This window comes from Mytilus trossulus, chromosome 11 (assembly GCF_036588685.1).
Source record: "Mytilus trossulus isolate FHL-02 chromosome 11, PNRI_Mtr1.1.1.hap1, whole genome shotgun sequence".
NCBI classification, from domain to species: domain Eukaryota; kingdom Metazoa; phylum Mollusca; class Bivalvia; order Mytilida; family Mytilidae; genus Mytilus; species Mytilus trossulus.
Genome location: NC_086383.1, coordinates 33,785,521 through 33,806,341, shown reverse-complemented (window position 1 = coordinate 33,806,341; position 20,821 = coordinate 33,785,521). Strand labels below are relative to the sequence as shown.

General features: G+C 32.2%; 1 long non-coding RNA gene across 4 annotated transcripts; it reads left to right on the top strand.

Moving 5' to 3' along the window:
• The first annotated feature begins 10,717 nt into the window (after positions 1-10,717).
• Positions 10,718-17,786, top strand: LOC134691007 (uncharacterized). 4 transcript variants are annotated; one of them, XR_010102078.1, is made up of 5 exons: positions 10,718-10,891; positions 12,615-12,905; positions 13,133-13,248; positions 16,132-16,567; positions 17,050-17,335. It is a non-coding gene; the product is annotated as an uncharacterized LOC134691007 (long non-coding RNA). The 4 variants fall into 4 exon arrangements; XR_010102081.1 differs by having other exon boundaries at positions 10,730-10,891; positions 16,547-16,567; positions 17,050-17,063; XR_010102080.1 differs by lacking the exons at positions 16,132-16,567; positions 17,050-17,335 and adding an exon at positions 17,456-17,786 and having other exon boundaries at positions 10,731-10,891.
• The last annotated feature ends 3,035 nt before the right edge of the window (positions 17,787-20,821 follow it).

Here is a 20,821-nt window from a genome sequence, read left to right as displayed (position 1 = left end):
GTCAATGGCGCACTTTATGGACATAGAGACTTTGAGCTAAGCTCCTCAGTTAGTCATTTTAAATGCACAAAAGCTCTAGGGCAGATTAAATCGGAGAAAGAAAAGGCTTTTGCATAGCAAAAATTCTTGACTCATGGGAGAAAGTTAAATGCAATCCCGGAGTCCACCACTTCAATAGATGGTGGGCTGACAATCCCCAAAACAAGTGCATGTGCACGTAAACATTATTAAACTTTATCTTATACATATTCTTCATATTTAAGAACAAAAAAAGGAGCTCAATCTCTTTTTTCATCAAATGTTTAATTTCTTCATCTACCAATATACTAAAATAAACTTCAGAGGCGGATTTAGGGAGGGGCGCCCCCCTTTTTTGGGGGAAAAGAATTGGTTGCTTATATAGGGAATCACTGAAGCGTGACTGAAGCGGGCCCCCTCTTAGAGCAGTCAGTGGGCCGCCACTGAACTTCACAATCTCTTTATTCCTCACAATTAATGTTTCATTTCTTCGTCTATCTATATAATAAAACATTTTAATTAGACATATCTGCTCGTATATTTAAAAAAAGACAAATTTCTTTATATCTAATAAAAACAAAATGTTTTCTTGTCGCTAAATAGTCTTCTTGTCGCTTCTTGTCGCTAAAATAATTCTTGTTGTCGCTTGTTGACGCTTCTTGATGCTTGTTGTTGCTAATTAGTGAGACCCTTCTTTTGGGAAGGTCTAAAACGCGGAAATGGAAAACGCGGAAGAGAAAAATGAGTGTATTATAACGGATATCTTTGGAACCGCTTAAGCTAAATTAATAAATAAAACTGATTTTGAAAGCTTACATAATGGTTTATAAGATAAAATTAAAAAATATGTATTTGAATATGTTCTTTTATCGAAAAGTTGACCGGAAGACTTTCTTAGTGTAACTGTGGCAACACATTTAGAACATTAAAACTTAAATTCACAAAAAAACATATAACCCGGTCCAAGTCTGTAAATTTACTCTTAACGATATTTAAATGACAAATAATATGATATAAAGAACATTATAAATATATTACTATAAAAGGGCAAAAAGTTGACCGGAAGGCCCCCTTGTACACAAATATTGAAGTGAAATTTTCAACTTTGAATTAAAATTCACAAAAATATAAAAAGCTCGGTCAAAGTCTGTAAATTGTCTCTTAAAGACAATTCAATGGAAAGTAATATGATATAAAGACAAAAATAAATATATTACTATAAAAGGGCAAAAAGTTGACCGGAAGGCCCCCTTGTACACAAATATTGAAGCGAAATTTTCAACTTTTAATTAAAATTCACAAAAATATGAAAAGCCCGGTTAAAGTCTGTGAATAGACTCTTAAAGACAATTAATTGACAAATAATATGATATAAAGACAAAAATAAATATATTACTTTAAAAGGGCAAAAAATTGACCGGAAGGCCCCCTTGTACACAAATATAGAAGTGAAATTTTCAACTTTTAATAAAAATTCACAAAAATATAAAAAAGACCGGTCAAAATAGAGAGCATATGAGAAAATGATTTAGAAATATATAAATAAATACCTCAAAATAGAAAAAAAATGTTGTTCGGAAGCCTATCTTGTGTGTAAAAGCATTATTAATAAATTCAACTTCAAACTAAAATTTACGTAAAAATACATAAATGGGACTGAACTAATACAAGAATTTATATAAAAAAAAAGAAATAGATAATAAATTATATGTAATAAAATTAATGAGCAAAACATTCAAAGAAAGATAGGAAATTGTAGACCGACATTCTCTTCGGTACGTCTAAACACTTCTAAGGAGTCCTAAGTGCACTAAGGACTATACAATGCCACTAAGGACTAGAAGGAGTGCTGTTATGTGTATTATTTTTACATATTATGTTAGAGATTGATATTTAATGCTTACATTTCAAATTTTATAGAAAAATAATCATAATTAAACAAGATATTCAACATTATTTAGGCACGTGCCCGTTTTTCTTTGATATGCCGAAAATCAATGAACCATTTGCATGACACGTGCCAAATGACATAACAACTGATTAAACATATGAGTATGAATCTCTGTTTTTTGTAGGTGCACTCCCACATAGTATCTCTGAAAATAATGAACTTATAACATTGTGTCTTTGTTGGTATCCGCTTTTGCGATAAGTTAATATTAATGACGAGCAAATTAATTAATATCATGTATGGTGGGGGAAATTAAACTAAAAAAAATGGTCAGCAAGAATCATTTTTAACAAAGCATGATAGCACACCGCCAACAACTTAATATTTTAAAAAAGAATCATCACATAAGCCTTTTTTTTAAGGGTAGTAATGTATAAGTGCACGTGTATGACTATCTGTGTCGAACTATTTAGCAATATAACCAAAATGCCATTATTGTAAGAAAGTTTGTTTTTTCATACCACGCTAATTAGGTGTTTGGGGGATTTTTTTTTAAATTTTGTTGTGTTAGCTTTTTAGCTCACCTGGTCCAAAGGCCAAATGAGCTTTTCCCATCACTTTGCGTCCGACGTCCGGCGTCGTCGTCGTCGTTAACTTTTACAAAAATCTTTCCTCTGAAACTACTGGGCCAAATTAAACCAAACTTGGCCAAAATCATCATTGGGGTATCTTGTTTAAAATTGTGTCCGGTGATCCGGTCATCCAACCAAGATGGCCGCCTTGGCTAAACATAGAACATTGGGGTAAGATGCAGTCTTTGGCTTATAACTCTAAAACCAAAGCATTTAGAGCAAATCTGGCATGGGGTTAAATTATTTATCGGGTCAAGATCTATCTGTCCTGCAAATTTCAGATGAATCGAACAACCCGTTGTTGGTTTGCTGCCCCTGAATTGGTAATTTTAAGGAAATTTTGCTGTTTTTGGTTATTATCTTGATTAATATTATTAATAGAGATAAACAGTAAATAGCAATAATGTTCAGCAAAGTAAGATTTACAAATAAGTCAACACGACCGATATGGTCAGTTGACCCCTTTAGGAGTTATTGCCCTTTATAGTCAATTTTTTACTGACATTTTTCATAATTTTTTGTAGATTTTTAGAAAATATTTTCCACTAATTACTGGGCCAAGTTCATTATAGATAGAGATAATTGTAGCAACAAGAATGTTCAGTAAAGTAAGATCTACAAACACATCACCATCATCAAAACACAATTTTGTTATGAATTTATCTGTGTCCATTGTTTAATATGCACATAGACCAAGGTGAGCGACACAGGCTCTTTTATATCGGTCGTGTTGACTTATTTGTAAATTCATAACATATTTCTGTGTAAAAGAAATGTTATATGAGTTATCTCCCCATGACATTCTACTCTCGAAATTTGCACATTTCGTTAAATTTCTAGCCCGGGTGTTTTCAATTTAATTAGATTGCTATACATCGTGTTTGGATATAATTTACTAATAAACATTTTGCTTTGTAGATAGAATCATATTCAAAACAGTGTGGTCCTGGCCATTGATTGACGATCTAAATTATCCCATTGACTGGGACAGATTAGGTGAACGTTTGTCTGTAACGACCATTGCTCACTTCTTACTTATTATAGAATTTAAACTGTGGGCAACCAAAGGTTCTTAACGCCTCTAATAATAAAAGAATTCGAAAAATTATTCAGGAATAACCTTTATGTTTTGATTTATATAATTGATATAAATCAACACATTGTATTATTCCGGATTCGTTTTTCGAATTGCTTTATTTAGGTGTTGAGAACCTTTGGTGACCCCACAGATTCAGTGTATTTAACAAGTACATAGTGAGCAGTGGTTGTTACCGACAAACGTTCACCTAATCTGTCCCAGTCAATGGGATAATTTATGTCGTCAATAAATGGCCAGGACCACACTGTTTTGAATATGATTCTATATAAAGTCTTTATATTTAACAAGTTTTAATTTACGGTAAATGCTTATATCATAATGAAAAGGAGATGCTGAAACGTTTTTCATGTTCACATGTTGTTAATGGAAACTTTAATGTTTAAATGGTTCGTTTTCAAGTAAAGATATGAGTATATTCAATGTTTAAAAACATTTTTTCATACTTTTATAAGATTAATATTAAATGTGCACTAATTAATTCTGGTTTATTTAGCAAAACAAACAACAGTTGCATTGTTTATCTAAGAACATTTTACTGCATAAAATAATGTGGGACATTCAGAATTTTTCATGTGGGACAATCAGAACTCTAAAATTTTAAAAAGTGGGACAATCGGGAATAAACCACTGACGTAGTTGTACTACGGATTGACGACAAACAATATTCCTACGACTTTTGCCATTTGGGAAATCTAAACAACTTGTCTTTAGAGATTTTCGGCGATTAGATATTTCATACAGTTGTTTTTTGACATCTTAGCCAAAAGCTCAGGGGATAATAAACTACATAAGGATTCCTAATGTGCTGTACTTCCTATGTGCAACTTCAAAACTTTTGGGTGATTCGACGATCATTTAAGGTTTTTTTGGTCATATTTTTTGTAATCCAGAATTAAAAGTATGAAAAAACTGTCCAATTAGTTATAAATAACATAATATCCAGCTAGATAATAACAATGGCACGTATTTCAGCATGTATTAGGTAGAACACAAATCTAGTGTGCTCGCATGCGGCAGCTTAACTGCCTAAAAATCATTAGACTGGAGCATAATTCGAAATTGATCTTTAACTTGTCATGATAAAACTATATACCGAATTTCAGATCAATATCTTTAAGCATGAAGAAACAAAAGTGCACACGCTGACATGTCTCGCCTTCTTTACTAATCATTGATATTATGTTGATAGTCCTAAATATATAAAGGTTTATTACAACTGTCACACAAAGTTAACATTAACCAAGAAAACTAAACATTGACCAATGAAGCATGAAAATGAGGTCAGGGTCAGATGAACCATGCCAGGCAGATGTGTACAGCTAACAACTCTTCCATACAACAAATATAGTAGACCTATTGCATACGGTATAACGGAAAAACAAACCAAAACACAAAAACTTAACTATAACCAATGAACCATGCAAATGAGGTCAAGGTCAGATGACATCTGACAGTTGGACATGTACATCTTACAGTCCTTCCATTCACCAAATATACTAGACCTATCGCTTATAGTATCTTAGATATGGACTTGACCACCAAAATTTAAACTGATCCATGAAATGAGGTCGATGTCAAGAGAAAACTGTCTGACGGGCATGACGACCCTGCAAGGTACGCACATACCAAATATAGTTATCCTATTACCTTTAATAAGAGAGAATTCAACATTACAAAAAATCTTCTTTCTTTTCAAGTAGTCACTGAACAATGAAAATGAGGTCAAGGACATTGGACATGTGACTGACGGACACTACGTAACATACAGCATCTATATACAAAGTATGAAGCATACAGGTCTTTCACCTTCTACAATATAAAGCTTTTAAGAAGTGAGCTAACGCTGCCGCCGGATCACTATCCCTATGTCGAGCTTTCTGTGACAAAAGTCGCAGGCTTGACAAAAAAGTATGGAAAATTGACAGATGGACAGACAGACAGAGTGCAAACATTAAGTCTCCACCGTACTGCTTTCTACAATGAGCAAAGCCCACACCGCATAGTCAGCTATTATAAGCCACGATATGACAATTTACAACAATTTAAAACAATTCAAACGAGAAAACAAATATGTAACACATAAGCAAACGACAACCACTGAATTACAGGCTCCTGACTTGGGACAGGCACATACATAAATAATGTGGCGGGGTTATAGGGACCCCCCTAACCTGGGACAGTGGTATAAAAGTCCAACATAAGAATTGATCCAGTGGTTTCAGAGAAGATTTTGTGAAAGATTACAAAAAAAAAAATGTTAAAAATAACTATAAAGAACTCCTTAACAGGTCAATTGACAGTTTTAGTCATGTGGACCTATTTAAGGATCTTACTTTGCTCAATTTTTTTTGCTGTTTGCAGTTTATCTGCATCTATATTAATATAAAGATAAAAACCAAAAACTGCAAAAAATTCTTAAAATTACTTTTTTTCTAAATTGTTGTCTGATTTATCTGGAAATTGAAGAACAAATATACAAATGTATTCCTGATGAACATTTTTACCCATGTCAGATATACTCTGAATGCTTAAATTTCGGAGATATTATCCAAAAATTTCATTGTACTCCTACGTTCTATTTAAACAATGTTCTGTTTAATGTGTCATTGCTTTTATTATAATTTGACTAATTGATATAGTCTGTTTGTCCATCTGTCGGTCTGACAGTCTGTCCAGCTTCAGGTTAAAGTGTTTGGTAAAAAATTTTGGTCAAGGTTAGCCAGTTGAGATAAAAATGTTAGCTTTTTATACCTTATATGGGATTTGCATATTGTTAAAGACTGTAATGTAATTTCAACGACAAGGCTGTCAGAGTGACAGCAAACCGGATTTTTCTGCAGAGGTGCAACCCTGAACAGTTGAGCTAGTCTTGACAATACGTTTAAAATTTAAACAACTCTGAATTTGGGTTGTGATTGAATATTTGACACAGCATAGGTTTGTGACACAAAATGAATGTGGTCAAAGAACTGAAATTGGACATTTACCTATTATGGTCCAATATCCAAAATCTAAGTACGTTGTTATCATCAGCATATCAAAGAAACCCAAGAAATCAATTTTTGGATGAAATCAAACAAAAGTTTAATTTAGGACCCTTTGGATCCCAACTGTTCCCAAAATTCGAAATCTGAATATACATTGTATGTTTATTAATATACAATATAAGTTCTTTAAGGAGCTTACTTAAAAAAAAAATATATAGCATTCCAAAAAATAGTGTTTTTTTTTACAGAATAACAAACCAACCTACCACAAAAATTTACAAACAATTAACCAAAGAAAAGAAAAAAATAACACAAAAATTTAATTTATCATTAATACAATGTCTTTTATAAATCTATAAAACTTATCTGTAATTATCTTCAAAATGTCTAAAACATAACAGTTACCCTTCCAGAGCACCTGAGATCATCCCTAGTTTTTGGTGGGGTTCGTGTTACTTATTCTTTAGTTGTCTATGTTGTGTCATGTGTACTATTGTTTGTCTTTTTCATTTTTAGCCGTGGCGTTGTCAGTTTATTTTTGATTTATGAATTTGACTATCCCTCTGGTATCTTTCTTCCCTCTTAATTTCTTACTATATTTATACAGTCCTATATAGATTATAATCACCAGCATTTCAGAAACAGAAAATTTAGAAATAAATCTGTCACTCCAATAGTGTGATAAGCCATTTACTGAAATGCTTCACCAAGGGCAGCCTGATACGACCGCAGCGTTTGAAACCTGGAAAGTTGGGGCAAATACGGTCAAAATTCAAGCTTGATTCTGTCTGAATTAGGATTGTGATCAAATTTCTGACACAAAATAAAATACAATAAGAACCTTAGTGAGCACGCTCACATACCCCACGTCCCCACATTGTCATTGGAGAAATTAAATAAGTGTAAGGAAAAAAATTGTATAAGAAAAAATATTGAATAATAATTTCCTGTCAATATGCACATCTACATGCATAGTATGTCCTTATTATCTACAAAATTTCATGAAATTCTGTTGTGTGGTTTCAGAGGAGTTGAGATGACAAACTGTTGCAGAAGTACATTGAAGCAAATAAGTTCAAAGGGGCATAACTCCTAGAAAAAAAAAATGAATAAAAAGGTCTTGTCGATATGCACATCTACATAGTATGTCCTTATTATCTGAAAAGGTTTCATGAAATTCTGTTGAGTAGTTTCAGAGGAGTTGCGATGACAAACTGTTGCAGTAATTCACTAAAGTAAATAAGTTCAAAGGGGCGTAACTCCTAGAAAAAAAATTGAATCGCAATTTCCCGTTGATATGCACAACTACATAGTATGTCCTTATTAACTGAAAAGGTTTCGTGAAATTCTGTTGTGTGGTTTGAGAGGAGTTGCGATGACAAACTGTTGCAGTAGTACGTTAAAGTAAATAAGTTCAAAGGGGCATAACTCCTAGAAAAAAAATTGAATCGCAATTTCCCGTCGATATGCACAACTACATAGTATGTCCTTATTATCTGAAAAGGTTTCGTGAAATTCTGTTGAGCGGTTTGAGAGGAGTTGCGATGACAAGAAACAGGACTGACGGACGGACGGACTTGGTTAGTAGATTCTGTACAGCAATAAGCATTTTATCATCAATACCATTTCGTAACAATTTTTGCCATAGTTAACTATGGCAAGTTACGAAATGATATTGATGGTAAAATGCTTATTGCTGTACAGAATCTGTATGAAAATGCAAAATCATGCATAAGAGAAGGTAATAATTTCTCTGAATATTTTGCTCAAAATGTAGGAGTCAGACCAGGAGAAAACCTCTCTCATTTAATATTTTCATTTTTTCTTAATGATCTGACATAGTTCTTATCAGATGCCTATGATGGTCTTAATGATGTATGTACTATTTCTCACTTGCTGTTTGATAATGATGATATTGAAGGTTAAATTGTATTTGTTACTATACTAGTCAACACAAGAAACGATACAAGACTTTTTTCAAATTAAAGATGAAGTTTCTCGTTTATAGGACCAATATTGAAGGTATTAAATGACCATGAAAATATAAATCCGTTTAAAAAAAAAAGATTTTTTGGGGCTTTCGTGACGTCATTTTGCGAAATTCAAGTTTTTTGACAAAATTTACATAAAACAACAATTTTAAAAACAGAAGTTCTAACTAATGATGTCAACCTTTCAATGACAATAAAGACAATGTTTGACATTAATTCTTTTTTAAAAATCGTACAGTTTCTTTGTTTATTTGTAAAGCAAAGTTCTGCCCAACAAGAAATCGTTAAAATGTAAACATTATCAATTGATTTACCATTGACTGTATGTGTAAAGTGAAATTAAAAAGAACGTTAACAATCTTAAAACTAATCCGAAAGGTTCTAAAGTTACAGTGTGTTGTTTTCATATCTAAAACATTGATTTGAGACGAAAACAATTTATTTTTTTGCATTTTGAGATTTCATAAACACATTTTTTACCCATTTTTTTTCAATTCAACCCATTATATATAATTAGTTACAACATGAACATATTAACTTGATTAGCGTTATGAATATTTTTTTAAACGAATTTGATAATTCCATTTGGTACTTAGAAAATTGTGTGACGATTTTGTGTCAAACTTTCCACAAAAATAATTTGCACCCTTTGATCGTTTACATGGAATTAAGGTACTCTCCGAAAGGTTTTGATTTTCATTATCACAATTGCATACATTGCAAATGAAAGCCTTTGGAAATAGTGTAACTCATTTTGTTAAAATTTTAATACTCTTTGATAAATTTTATTCTAAAGTCGTGTATCGTTTCTTTTGTTGACTAGTATATATGCTGATGATACTGCTATTTTTGCAGAATCTGGCAGCTGAATTGCAATCTGCACTAAAGTCTAAATGTGATGTTTTTATATTGTGAGACCTGGAAACTTAAAGTCAATGTAACTAAGACCAATGTTATTCTACTTTCAAAAATAGGCAGTGTGAGAATACTCAGTTTTTATATAATAATGAATAAATAGTTGTCATAGAAGATTTTCAATATCTGGGAACAGTCTTTTTTAAGAAAAGGTACACTTTCAAAAAATAAAGCTCGGCTAGTCTAACAGGCTAGGAAGGCCATGCTCTAGATGCATTGTGTAAAGCGAGAAGGCTTTGTTTACCAGTTGATATTTTGTTACAAATATTTGATGCAATGGTTGCACCTATATTGTTGTATGGTGCTCAAGTGTGGGGTTACGAAAACAATGAAATTATTTAATCTTTGCAATAGAATTTTGCAAGTATATTTTGAAGATTAAAAAAATGTACTCCAAATTGTATTGTTTATGGAGAGCTTGGTAGAGAACCTATGCCTATTTGTATTAAAGCCAGAATGGTTGTCTTTTTGCAACTTATTTTAAATGGTAAAAAAAAGAAAATATCACGCACGATATGATATGTTATATAGACTTGACGAAGATGATGTGTATCACTCTAAATGGTTACCATGTATCAACGAAATTTTACTTGAATGTGGTTATAATCATTGTAGGAATAACCAAATTATGGAAAGAAATGTTATTCTGTCAAGACAAGTTAAACAGTTTCTTCATGAAAAATTTATTGAAAATTGGAAAGCACAAATATTTAACTCACCTAAGTGTATTAATTATAGAATTGTAAGACTGAATTTGTTTTTGAGAAATATCTCTCTGTTTCCCCACCTGAAATGATGTATACTATTAATAATGATTTAGATGTGGAAGTCACAAGTTGCTAATTGAAGCTGGTAGTGTTTGTTCTATTGATGGATCTGGAAAAAAAATGTGATCTAAGTGATAAAGAACAACTAGATTATGATACATATTTAATTGTAACTTTTTTAATGGAGTTCGTGTTGTTTCTTATTCATTATTTGTAACTGTTTATGTATAAAATGCCACGGTCTCTTAATTTCATGAGTCTTTAGGATAAAAAAGATCTTTACAAGTCATTTTTATATCAAATGTATTATTACACCTTTTTATGCTCGATTTGAGATCTAAATTTTATTGTTAAAAAAGGCTAGCTGTTGTCAAATAAATTTTGTGAGCAGTTTTAATACCGAGGGTGTGTCTTATTTTGTGAGTTTTCATTGGTTTGGAGTTTTTAGACCCTTCATTGTTGACCAGTGGAAAACTTCCCGCCGAAGTGTTTCAAATAGCACTTTGTCTTCAAACGAACAAGATGGACACATGCAGTTTACAGAAGCAAAAGATTTGATTTGAACTGTTCGTGAAACCACACATACTCAAGGTAGATATTAACCCCTTGGTATTTTCCCAGATTATTTTCATTATTAAAAATATGGATCAAAATACGACTTTTGAAATCTTTTTCGAAAAATTAAGATATGATATAGAAGACTATCTGATGAAATTTAATAAGTTGGCTCGTGTTCATTGATCACAGGAGGTTGAAATCCTATCAATGAGGGTCTATAAATATGTCAACTCGACTATCACAGTAGAGCTTCTCTCGGAAATATTTGCCACTGGACACCAAGTAACCAACAATCAATCGTGTTCATTGACATCGGAATAAATAAAAAAAAATTAAACTAGAGCATGCACTGGTTCAGTACTACAAAACAAGTGCCTGAGTCGATGCTGTAGCAAGTATCGTGATGTTTGAAAAGGTTGCACCAACTGAAAATGCAGATGGCATATTTTTGCTCAATTATCGATAGCAAAGATTTGAAAATATTTATTTTACTTTTTCGTATTTTACTGATACATGGAATTATATTTCAAGTTTACAGTTTTCAAGTTTATAGTAGATGCAGTCTATTTGTATTTTATAAAGATGATAAAGCCATAATTCAAAAAGTAGAAGACTTGATTCTCCATTATATTGTCCTTGATCCTCGATTTACTTACAGCCGTTTTGGTGGTAATAAATATTATGTACATGGTTTAATCTCAATTGTTTTAACACTTTTTTCACGTTTTTGTTATTGATCTGAGTAAAGTTCAGTTACATAATTTATTTGCAGTATGTCCTTTGTCAGTAGAAATTTTTCTGCACAGCCAGTTACTAAAGTGTGAAATGAGTAGATTGTTGTGTAACACCTATATGGTCATGTGATCAAAAGGTTAGAATTTGAACCGATATATGGTCGTGTCATCAATAGGTTAGAATTAGAAGCCAAATCAGTTTAAATTGATTTTTACTTGGACAAAGACCTAGGTATTTTTATGCCCCACCTACGATGGTCCACTGAACATAGAAAATGAAAGTGCAAAGTTCAGGTTAAAGTTTTTGGTCAAGGTAGTTTTTGATGAAGTTAAACTGAGTCACATCTACTTGAAACTTAGTACACATGTTCCCTATGATATGATCTTATTAATTTTGATTTCAAATTAAAGTTTTTACCCCAATTACACGGTCCACTGAACATGGAAAATTACAGTGTGAGTGGGGCATCCGTGTACATGTACTATGGACACATTCTTGTTTCATTAGAATATTAGGGGACATGAAATATGTTTGAAAGAATTTTAAGGCAATTAATTGATTCAATGTGATCTGTGTTGGATTTTAGATTTTAAAAGTTCCAGAAAATTACTTTTGGAGAATTGAATGATTTCACTAATTTTTCATGTTGCATGTGAAATTACAATATGATGACTTTACCCCATTTCTTTAAGTTTATTGATTTATTAGAGTTGTTTTGTTTTCAAGCTTTTACTCTTGTATAAACATCATCGAACTGTAACTATAAGTTCTGTAACCATGGTAAAATTCATGATTGATTGTGGGTGCATAACCCCCTGTGGCAAATATATCATGCATTTCAAGTTGAAAGATCCATGTAACTTGACCAGGTATTGCTTCCAAATAGTATCTACCTACAACAACAGGAATAGGGGACACATTCATGTATATGTCTAGGAGACTGACTGTACCAACTGAATTTGTTGGCAATACCTTCTGAATACATTTTTTATATAAAAGTTAATTACATTTGGTTTTTCAGAGAATTTACAAGACTATTATCCACAAAATGCAACAGTCTTATTTTGATGAATTGTTGAACCAGAGAAATGTGAAGACTTACAGACACCTAGACTGTATAGTCAACATAACAATGATTAGAGAATCAGACTACAATGAACATTACAATGATTAGAAAATCAGACTAGAGTCAACATTACAATGATTAGAGAATCAGACTATAGTCAACATTACAATGATTAGAAAATCAGCCAGCTGCATTTCATCAATCAGTTTATGATGAAGCTTTACAGCATTGGAAATGATTACTCAGGTATGTATTGGTTAAAATTTTGAGATTTGTTTTATAGGATAATAGTGGTGTTTAATTTTATCTTTCTTGAAATAAATATATTAGAAATGAGGTGAAATATGGCATTGGTTAAAGGAGATGTACCAAGGAAAACATGTGACTGAATAAACATTTTATTAAAAAAGGATGAACAATACAGTTTTGTGTTTCAATCCTTTCATATATTAAAATAAAATGATATTTTGTAGGGACCAAACAACTGAGCAGAAAGAAGAACCGTATGACCTTGAAGAGTAAGCAATGTATTAAGTATATTTGGGGTTACCAAAGAGTATGGTAAGAACCTCATCTTAAATTATACTTGGTGAGTATTCTTATTGTTGGTTAAATATTAAGCATCATTATGGAAAATGGTGGATCAAGGGTATACTCCAACAAGACAGTGACCAAAGGAAAATAAATAACCAAAACCGTCTAGAGGTTTCAACTATAGTCTGATGTTTATACAATACGTGAACTTGTAAATCATCCAAAGTCTAAAATATTTGTGAATAAAATGAACAGACTGACAAATAACTTACATACACACAAATATCTGACCTAAGCACATGAGCATGTTGCAGGGTGAAATTTTTTTTTTAAATAAAGCTTGAGCCTGTTTTGTGCAATGCCTAACCATTTAACGACAAAATTTCATACAGAAAACTTTTCAAATTGAGGGGTTTCAAATTTTAAATAAGCCAATTTATGGTTTAAAAAAATAATGGAAATCTTGACTCCCCAACAAGAGAAAAATTTCACTCTTATCATTGAGGACAATGGCCACTACCTGAATGGTCTTCAGAATTAATTCAGTTGCTCTGGTCATTTTTCAAAATTTCACAATGTAAGTAAATATGGAGTTGTTTGATCAATGGGAGATAACTCTGACCACATGGAATAATTCTGAAAACTTAAAGAGGGGTCCTGATCCCGAAATCCCGGGCTTAAAAACACAAAATCCTGAGCTCCCGAAATTTAAATAAATTTAGATCCTGACATCGAGAAATTAAAAAAAAAAAACTTTATCCTGAAGGGGTCAATCCCTAAATCCTGTGCTTTAAAATACCAGATTCCTGAGTCCCAATATAGGTCCTATCCCCCCTCATATATAATTGATAACTAAGATAAAAGAAATACAAAAATTGTTTTGCCTTTTGCCATGCTTACAATCAACAAAAGATTTTTTTCTTAATTTTTCAAAATAAATTCCAAGACTAAGATGTAGGATGCCATTCTTCTAACAAAATACCACAGCATGGAGACCCTAATCAGCACACTAAAATGTCCAAACGTGTGTCCTACATCTTGAAATAAATATAATTTTATAAATGTTCAAGTATCTTCAAAAACATTTTTTACTCATTTCTACTCTGTTGAGACAATTTCACTAGCACTGCACTTTGACTTTGACTAAGACAAACACAATGTTGATTGTTGAATGGTACTAGTGACAACTTTGTTGGAGACATGGAAAGCATTTCGTCATTGTTAGTAGTTTTATGGGCTTTCACCTCTTGAGTCACAAAGAACCTTATGTATTTTAGTTCCATTGAAATGTTATATGCATTGTCAATGCTAAACATTTGATTGACTTTGACTGATTTTTTTTTTTTAGTTTCGTCAGAGTGTAAATGAGTTTGAACAAAAGGCAATATAACCTTTTTTTAGTGATAAGAAGATTTGACTTTCATTTTTGATAAAGTTTTCACCAAATTTATTGTTGATAGCAAGGCTTATGGTGTGCACAATAGAATATGCCTTTTACACAATGAGCTCAGTGGTGAATCCAGGGGTGGGGGGGGGGGGGGGGTCTGGAATTTGGAACCCCCCTTTTTTTTGGCCCATCAATGCATTTGAATGGGAGCATATAGTTGGACCCCCCCTTTTAATCTGGGTTGGGAACCCCCCTTTTTTGGGGCCTATCAATGCATTTGAATGGGAGCATGTAGTTTGACTCCCCCACCACTCCCCCCCTTGACTCTGGGTTGGGAACCCCCTTTTTAAAATGGCTGGATCCTCCCCTGGAGCTTGTCACTTTCACTCAAAAAACATTAAAGAAACCATCAAATTCCTAAGCTTAGGTAGGAGCTTCAAATTGTTATAAAAATTACTTAATTATCATTATCTTGTGTATTTTAGCCACCTTCTGCTTAAAAAAAATTCGATTAGATAATTTATCACTTAAAGAGGCATTTGCAATGATTTAGATAAACAATAACAGCACTTTGTTTTTTTTATAAATATTAATAAAAGTGGAATAATGAAGAAATGACTTGTAATTATTAACAGTCATTTTTATAGTTAAATTGGTAAAAATGATCTGAAAAGCATTGCTGATTTCATATTTTTTTCCAAAACCACAATTCAACCTCATTTTGGTCTGTATGCATACAACATTTAATAAGAACCATTGTAGTAGATGGTTGCTCAGCTTGGTCAGATAATAAAAAGAACAGAATGTCAAAATAAAACAGTTTTGCCAACAAAAAATATTATTTCAGTGGTAAAACTCAAATGTTTTTGCTTCAATTTTTTACTCACTTGAGTGCAATTATTTGCAAAGTACAAATCTTATACAAAAGAATTATGTCTGAGACAACAACCCAACCAAAGAGCAAAAAACAGCCAAATCAACTAATGACTCTTCAACTCAGCAAGAAAATCCAGCATCTGGAGGCAGGCTTCAGCTGACCCCTACAAAAAAATGTTCACTAGGTCAGTGAAAGTGGATGTCATACTAAACTCAAACATATATTAAAATGAACTGAAATTAAAAAACCTACGAGACTAACAAGGTCCAGAGGCTTCTAACAAGGGACAGGTGCAAAAATGCAGTGGGTTAAACATGTTTTGAGAGATCTCAACCCACACTTATACCTCTATGAGCCAATGTAGAAAAAACAAACACAGCAATTTGCACCGTAAAACTCATTAAAAAGAAGTCTGTCCAACTTCAGAAAAGGTAACATAAGGAACAGACTAATAATTTGTGTATTTTTACAACATTTACAAAGCTAAATTTTGTGGGAAAATAAAGTAAAAGTTAAATTAAAAAAGAAATATTTTAATTTTGAAATTTACTTCAAAGGAAAGAAAATAAAGTTTAATTGATTTTATTCTTATATGTGTAATGTTGTATATGTATTTATATTTCATTTCAGAGTTCAACAACAGATTATTAATTCTATAATTTTGATTTTTGCAGATTGCAGCAGTGGGATGTTAGTCATAGACGTTGGATAGACTCCGTTGTACTAGGCCAGGGAGGGTAGCGCAGAGTTTCCGCAGCACTATACAATAGTAGCAAGATCACTCTACCATGAGCTTGTTAAAGGGCCCGTTTGATGAAAGTGACACCAACGTTCTCCACAACACTACAGATTTGTTTTTGCAGATGCAGCCGAGAGGATGTTTCAGTCATGGACTCATTTGATGGAAGTGACACCAACATTCTCAAACACTAATAATTTACAAATTTGTTTTTGTTGTAGATGCAACCTCAGTCATACACCCTAGAGTTTGGCTATGTTGTGACAGAAGAAGAGTGGCATATAGACTTCTGTATGTCCATTTTTATGGAAGTGACAAATTACTAATCTTTCTTCTTATATCCATTTCAGAGTTCTTACAAAGATGCATAGGTATAAAATATTTATTATTTTTTGTCTTTTGGTGTATTTTTGTCAATGAGTTAAAACCCAAAGAACAGTACATCGATCAGAAGTAATAAGTTTGACTAATGTAATTTGAGAGAGAACACTCTGGAACACAAAAAATATCCTACCTCATAAAAATTTAACACGACATCTTATTTTCACCTTTTTTCATTGAAGCAGCACACAGTGTAGTCAAGAATGTATGCATGTCCTTGAACTTCTAGAAATACAATACCTCTAATAGTTAAAACAGTCTGGTATAATGGTCAACAAGAGCTACATAAAAAAAAGGAAGATACCAAAGTTAAATTAAAAAAATATGTATTTAATTTTTGAAATTTACCTCAAAGAAAATAAAATAAAGTTTAATTGATTTTTTTCTTATATGTGTAATGTTGTATATGTATTTTTATTTCATTTCAGAGTTCAACAACAGATTATTAATTCTATTATTTTGTTTTTCGCAGATTGCAGCAGTGGGATGTTACAGTCATAGACGTTGGATAGACTCCGTTGTACTAGGCCAGGGAGGGTAGCGCAGAGTTTCCGCAGCACTATACAATAGTAGCAAGATCACTCTACCATGAGCTTGTTAAAGGGCCCGTTTGATGAAAGTGACAACAACGTTCTCCACGACACTACAGATTTGTTTTTGCAGATGCAGCCGAGAGGATGTTTCAGTCATGGACTCATTTGATGGAAGTGGCACCAACATTCTCAAACACTAATAATTTACAAATTTGTTTTTGTTGTAGATGCAACCTCGGTCATACACCCTAGAGTTTGGCTATGTTGTGACAGAAGAAGAGTGGCATATAGATTTCTTTTATGGAAGTGCAAATAACTAATCTTTCTTCTTCATATCTATTTCAGAGTTCTTATGAAGATGTATAGGTATGCAGTATTTATTATTTTTGTCTCTGTGTATTTTTGTCAATGAGGTAAAACCACAGAACAAATCAATCAGAAGTATTAACTGGTGTAATTTGAGAACACCCTGGAACACGAGAAATATCCTACCTCACAAAATTTAACATGAGACATCTTGTTTTCACCTTTTTTCAAGGAAGCAGCACACACAGTGTAATCATGAAGGTATCCATGTCCTGGAACATCTGGGAATAGCATATCTCTAATAGTATTTTTACTACTATCCTCAAAATTCAAACAAAACAGTCAGATATTTTGATCAACAAGAGGTACAATCTCAAACCATGTGGTGAAAAAAGACAACACATAACCAAAAAAAGTGACAGAAAATTGTCTACACTGACAACAAAATATTATACAGCAACAACCCATTCAAAGACCTGAGAGATTCTCAAGCACCAATTCAACCAAAGACCAGGGATGAACTCCAGCACTGAGCACCAACCAAAACAAAGAACAGACATGAACTAGGGCAAAAAGCACCAACCCAACCAAAGACCTAAGAGGTTTTCAGGCACCATGCAACCAACTAAACTAAATAGCCAGGGATGATCTCAGACACCATGCACCAACCTTTCCAAAGATCAGGGATGCTTTCAGGCACAACAACCTTACCAAAGACCAGGAATGATCTGACACCAAGCACCAACCAAAACAAAAAAAAGGGTGATCTCAGACACCACAGAATGTTAGCAAGTATTTGATATGTTAACTTATCTACTACTTGTGTAAGTAAAATGGTTTTTTTTCATTCTGTGCTGCATTTATTCTATCAAAAATTGTCAAAATGCAACATGAAATTTTTATGTGTTTTTCATCTCTTTCTTCAAAATGTTTTACATATTGAAATTTTTTGAAAATTCCATTGGACTATCAAAAATAATTAGTAAATAATTTCTTGAATAATTTTTTTTTATTGGAAATGTTAATTTACTTTAATCAATGAATATGAAAATAAATGTTCAAACCTTTTTCATGCATAACCAAATTAATAAATGTGTTAAATAAAAGATTACAAATAAAAAATTTCTATATTTTTTTTTTAGAAAATTAAGATATGCTTCTAAGAGTTTTTACAATTGAACTGTTCCAGAATATAATAATGTATTGTTTTTTACAGAAAATATAAGGTAAAATGACAAATTATGATTCGGGTTTACATGAAAACACTGATATCTTGAATGACAGTAGCATAGGTGGATCCAGGGAGCCTTGCCCCCCCCCCCCTTTTTGTGGGTAAAACAGTAAGTTCGGTAAGAGCCATATTTGGCCCCAATTATAAAGTTCATAGTAACAAGACAATAACTGTTTCAAGTTGCCTTAAAGACATGTTAGAAAGTTACACAGAACTGTTTTTGTCAAAGTTTACTTCTAACATGTTAATTTTTACATCCCAAAAAGGTCAAAATAAGGGATTTTGGTGAAATTTGTCAAAATAAGCCAGATTGCAACCAAATGAAGGACCAGGAAACATAGAGCGCAGGCGTCGACAAGCTTAAGATTCAAATAAGACGTGTGAAATGTCTTCACAAACATTATTTAAAAAGATCTTTGTTGTCGACGTATGCGCTCTATATTTCCTGTCCAATAATCTATGGAAATTTACCCATTTTCATTGATTTTTTCGTGAAAATCAATATGAGTTCAACTTGTGACGTCATAATGAAACGCAGAAACGTAAAATTTCCAACAAAATGGTGTATATCCTAGCTAGTCAAATTGGATTAGCTGTAATTTATCGTGATATTGGTCGATTAATCTGAATTTGAAATTTACGCTAAAAAGGGGGCCATTTTAGGACCTTATCGAACATACTCCTTTTGGTTGATTATATAAGGAATCACTATAGTATGACTAGAGGGGGCCCCCTCATGAAAAGTTCTGGATTCTGCCACTGAGTAGCGAAATAAAAATTCACTAAATTAGAAGGGGAGGCAAGTTGTATAAAATAAGGGTATCAATACGATATGGTATTTCAACAAATGATGCAATTTTGCTCTAAATTTGTGAAGTAAAATTCAGGTACACTATGCCAAGATCAAATTCATGTATATTTTACCCTTGGGAAGTGGTAAAAAAACTGCTTGAAAATTAAGATATGTCTGCAAAGTATCTAGTAATTGGGGAAAATATGGTTTGGTTCAGATTAATTGAATAAGATTTTGAATTTCTGAAATTAGTTGATATTGTAATAAAAAAAAATATTTATGATTATCCCAAACATTCACCATCAACGATTCTGGAAGATTATGTCGAGCAATTTTTTTTTGTTGTAAAAGTTTTCATCCAATAATTTATAACTGTAGCCAAATAATAATTTGATTAATTAAAGCCATGGACACCTTCTCATAATTTAAAAATATTGAGATAAATATGCCGATATAAATACAAGTGGTACTTATTTGATTCTTGTCGGTGGATTCTGGAATAATTTTCATTTCATATTTAAAAATTACCAAAAAGTATTTTTTTTGAGAACATATTCAGCTTGAATACATAAATGACAGAGATTTTTATTAAGCATTTCATGTGAACAACCAAGTTAGAAATTTGACCGAAAAAACTCAAAAAAAGATTCAGGCATACAAATTATAATATACATTAAAAACTGGATATTAAATGATAAAACCGTGGAAGAAGATTGATTTAATTTGATTACAACACTATTTAACCATTGAACAAGATTTTCTTCTGAAATGCAGCAAAATGGTTTGCCATCAATTTCAATAGTTAAATTGATATATATAGGAGATGTGGTATGAGTGCCAATGTGACAAATCTCCATACTTATATATGCAACAACATTTGAAGCTAAAAAAGAGGTTGGAGATTAACCCAGAGTGGAACGCCCATTTATTTAATTTCTTTATCAAATTGATCAATGCAGAAAGGGTGATAGTTGAAATAACTTAGGATGAGGTTTATTAGGTTGTAAAACAGTTTAAGGTCCTTGGATCAAATGATCAACAGATATTTATAAAACATTTTTAAACATTGTCTTGTTTGCATTGTTAGTGCTTTCGGGTGGTTGAAATTTTCAAAACAATTCATGCAGTTTTTGGTGATACACTCGTTTAAATGATAAAACTGAAATTTCAGTTTTGTAATTTAACAACTTCCCTAAATATTTTACTGTTTTCAATACATCTTGATTGTCAAATTGGAGAATAACATTACATTTGTACTTGAAACTAAATTAAAGTTTGTCATCTGCATTTAAAGTTTCATAGCTGAACATTAATGTTCATCTTGATTTTTTTTTTGAAGACTAAGCAAATATCAAATGACCATTTCAGAAATACATTGAGC